The sequence below is a fragment of the Zingiber officinale genome, chromosome 2A, assembly GCF_018446385.1.
Source record: "Zingiber officinale cultivar Zhangliang chromosome 2A, Zo_v1.1, whole genome shotgun sequence".
Lineage (NCBI taxonomy): Eukaryota > Viridiplantae > Streptophyta > Magnoliopsida > Zingiberales > Zingiberaceae > Zingiber > Zingiber officinale.
The window spans coordinates 92,187,075-92,191,586 of NC_055988.1; the positions used below are offsets into that span (position 1 = coordinate 92,187,075).

The window sequence follows — 4,512 nt, forward strand, 5'->3', positions numbered from 1 at the left end:
ATGGACTTTGTGGTAGGGTTGCCGAGGACACGACGAGGTCATGACGCGATTTGGGTAATCGTTGATCGATTAACCAAATCCGCGCACTTCTTAGCGATCCGGAGGACTGATCCTCTGGATCGATTGGCAAATCTGTATTGTCGAGAGATTATCAGACTACATGGTGTTCCATTGAGTATCATTTCGGATAGAGATCCACGGTTCACGTCTCGATTCTGGCAGAGTCTGCAGCAGGCCTTGGGCACACAGCTCCGTTTCAGTACAGCTTTCCATCCACAGACAGATGGGCAGTCAGAGCGGACCATTCAGACTTTAGAGGACCTGCTGAGGTCATGTGTTATGGATTTCGGAGGCAGTTGGGAGGACCATCTGCCATTGGTAGAGTTTGCCTACAACAACAGCTTCCATTCGGCTATCCAGATGGCACCGTTTGAGGCGTTGTATGGTAGACCTTGTCGGACACCCGTCCTTTGGGATGAGGTTGGAGAGGCCCAGTTGTTGGGACCTCATAGAGTTCAGCAGGATGCAGAGTTGGTCCGTACTATCAGACGGAGGATGTCAGAGGCGCAGGATCGCCAGAAGAGTTATGCTGATCGGAGACGCAGACCACTAGAGTTCTCTGTTGGCGACCATGTATTTCTACGAGTTTCACCCACGAAAGGGGTGAAGAGATTTGGCCTCAGGGGTAAGCTAGCTCCGCGGTATATTGGTCCTTTCGAGATATTGGAGAGGATCGGAGTAGTAGCTTATCGATTAGCACTACCACCGTCCCTGTCAGGCGTTCATGATGTATTCCATGTATCCATGCTGAGGAGATATGTACCCGATCCGACGCATGTGCTGGCAGATATCCCAGTTCCAGTTCAGCCTGACATTACCTATGAAGAGGTTCCGGTACGGATTCTCGACCGGAAGGAGCGTCAGTTGCGGAATAAGACCATCCGGCTGGTTAAAGTCGGATGGCAGCATCATTCGGACGAGGAGGCTACTTGGGAGCTCGAGGACACTATCCGAGCTCGATATCCCCATCTTTTCACTTGAGGTATGTGATTTATTTACCGTTCAGCATTTATACTCTATATCTGTTGTTAGTACTTGCTGATGGTAGATAACGAAAATTTGGGGACCAAATTTTTATAAGTGGGGGAGAATGTAAAATACGGGAAATAGGCGAATATGATTAAGGGAATTTTTCGGAATTTTTGGAAAATTTTCGGGAATTTTTCGGAGCTCGTACGGATAAGTTCACGGGGATAAAAATGGGGCCCGGAAAAGGCCTGTTTAGACTATCCTATTTAAATGAGGAAAAGTTTTATTTTTCTTTTCATTTTCTTTTTCTTTTTCCTTATTTTTATTCCTCCGTTTCTTTTCCTCTTCCGCGAGCCCGAGCTCTTCTCCCCGACGCCGCCGATTTTCCTCCTCTCTGCCCTAACCGCCGGCCGGCGGTTCCTCCTCTCCGAGAGCACAAAAACGCCGGCCACTTCTTCTCCCTCTCCTCCTCTCCTCTGCCGGAGCCCTAGCACCGCCGCCCGACCGCCTGCCCGAGCCAAACTCCTCTCCTCTGCTTGCCCTAGCCACCCGACGCCGAGCCACTGCCGTCGGCGACACACAGAGCAGCGCCGGTCATCTTCCTCCTTTCTCCCAAGTCCGACTTCTCTGTGCCCTTCTTCCTCTCTGCCGTGTCTTGGCACAGCGCCGATCGCCTCTCCCTCCGCCCGGAGCAGCGCTGCCGCCGGCCTTCCTCGGCCCTAGAGCTTTCCCTCCGATCGTCGAGCAGAGCTGTGCCCTAGCCTCAGCCGTGACACCCATCTCCTCGGCGCTACCAATCTGATTTGTTGTTCATTGTGCCCTGGTTTTCATTGCTGATCCGAGGTTCTCCCTTTTCCTCCCTAGGGTTTCTATTGTGGTTTGAAACATCAGTGCTGTTGTTGATTGGTTCTGACCGGGTTTGCAGATTGGGGTTTCCTCAATTCCAGTCATCTCATTACTGATTGGTTCTATTGCCATTACAGAACGGCTGAAGAAGAATTGAGGTAAGAAGTAGAGAGTTGGATTCATGTGTAGGTTTTAATGAAATCGAATAGTAGAATGGTTAGGGTTAATGGAACTAATCCTAATTGATTTTTAGTTAAATTCAATTGGGGTTCCTGAAGAAAATAGTTTGGTTTAGCTATTTTAGTTATAATTAAACTTAGCCAAACTGTACGATTTATTACAGGATATTGATTCGAGACGGTGTCTTGACGGGGGATCTGTTTTGGATACGATCCTTTTCGATTGGAGGCGGGTACTTTTGACTTATTGTCTTTGATATGCTTAGTAATTAAATTAACAAGATGCATTAATTGTGTTTCTTACTTGTTTCGGTTAATCACTGCCCAATACATGCTACCTGTTGATTGATTGTTTGTTTACATCTTGTATGAATATGTACCTGATTCCACATGCTCATGGGTAGTGATATAACCATATTTTACCATGTCAGGACCTAGGTTTGATACCTTATAGAATCAGATACCTTGATATGATTCATTCGCTTTGGTGCACATTATGATATGTCCAGAGATTGGGTTAGTATATTACCATGTTTAGTGACATGCACCATTCGCATGATTGCATGCTGAGTGATTGATTGCTCCTTTATTGTCGCGCACTTTGCGGTTTCATCACTGCTCCGTTGTGGCCTCATGGGTAGCGGGACATGGTAGCACGTCGGTTGGCTCTTCGGTGCTCCGTTGGTCCGCTCATGGGTAGTGTGACGCAGTAGCACGTTAGAGATCCCTCCCGTCACAGCGTACCGGGAGAGCATTGCGCTCCCCATTTATGATTTGGGGTAGAATGCGTATGTACTCGACATCCGTCCACTCGATCACTCATCGGGAGTAGTGTTCTTTGAGTGCACGGTTGTCACCCTACCCACTCGGTCCCACTTGTTGTGAGTTGGTGACTGGCGTCGGGGTGACCATGACATTGGCATCATATGCATGATGCATTTATTGTTGTGTTTGTGTTTGTTGCACTTATATGCTGCATTGCTTGGATACCTTGATTGACATGCATACTGGTCTTCTATACCTCCTTTTACCGGGTTCTGGTTAGTACAGATTCTCTCCTGTCTTCTTTGGTTTGTAGTTACCTTTATCTTTATCAGAGTTCGCATGATTAGTGCTAGGTGTTATTTCTTTACTTTGCATATCAGTACCTGTGAGTGTTGGACTCACCCGCCTCCATTGTTGATATTTTCAGGTTGATGCTGTCAGGAGGGAGTTCCAGTCGCTAGTCCCCACAGCACGTAGTGCTAGTCCTCTTCTGGGTTGAGTTGTTATTTTATTTTAGTTATTTTTTTTTCTCTATCAGACTTTGTTTTAGTCTTGTTTTGGATTTTTCATATGGATATTATATGGAATCCTTTCGTTTGATGGACCTTTGATATGATTTGGATTTTATTCTACTATATGCCTGCCTGGACGGCAGAAGAGGTGGGTTCGTCGGTTTTGAGCTTTACGAGTGTAGTGGAGTAGGGTGGATTTCGAGTCAGAGTTTTATTGTTTTGTTTACTATTTTATTAACTGCGTGGTTGTGACAGCCAGAGGCTGAATACTTATATAAACTGCGTGGTGATTGGTTTTATTTACTGTTATTATTCCAGCCGCCTGTGGCTGAGGTATTTATGTATGTAGAAAGTTTCAGATTGTCCGTCGTACAGGGGAGATGCTGCCGAAATTTCTTCGGACAGGGACTTCTCTGGGGCGTGACAACTACTCCCTAGGACCTAAGGTTACCGCCCCTTAGGGGTTTTCACCACCTAGGGTTACTTTGTAATCTTTGTTTATTTTTTTAATGGTAAATTTTAGGAATTATTATTTATAAAATTTTAAAAAAAATATAAAAATATAGATCAAAATAAAAATTATATATATGAAAGTAACAAAAATACTAACAATTAATAGTAAACATATTTATAACTTACGAACAAATATTTTTTTTAAATGAAAAGTACATGTAATAATACACAAAAAAACATGAAATAATATAAAAATAAAAATTTTAATCAATATTGTCTCTAAATTCTGCTCCCAACGCGTTTGGTAGTATACCTATTACTTCGTACCACAAATGAACACGTGTCCTATAATGAGTGACCCATCCTTTAGCTTTATACAATGAATGTTGCCACCACCACGTTGGAATGGGTAGTACAGGGTAATACGGGTGTAAGAAAACTTGCACAAAGTGATTGCCAACATGGGCAATAGCTATTTCTCGACGCTCTTGATTTGAAACTGAAGGAGTTCTTAATGGCAAGTGAGTAAAATAACTCCCAACATTATTATCAAATGTATGCAGTGTAAGATTGTACCTTGATACGATGACAATTCCCAAAGGTATAAAGTCCATCTAATACATTTCTGGTGCCCACGGCTCGAACCAATTCAATGAGAATAATAGATTGACTATCAAATTTTGATCTAGATAAAGTTGATCATATAGATCCTTATTTTGTTGAATCTC

The 4,512-nt window shown here is 44.0% G+C and overlaps 1 long non-coding RNA gene across 1 annotated transcript; it reads left to right on the forward strand.

Annotated features, from left to right (window-relative positions):
- Positions 1 to 1,476: 1,476 nt before the first annotated feature.
- On the forward strand, positions 1,477 to 2,288 carry LOC122039796. Its single transcript, XR_006128383.1, has 3 exons — positions 1,477 to 1,872; positions 1,955 to 2,033; positions 2,219 to 2,288. It is a non-coding gene; the product is annotated as an uncharacterized LOC122039796 (long non-coding RNA).
- The last annotated feature ends 2,224 nt before the right edge of the window (positions 2,289 to 4,512 follow it).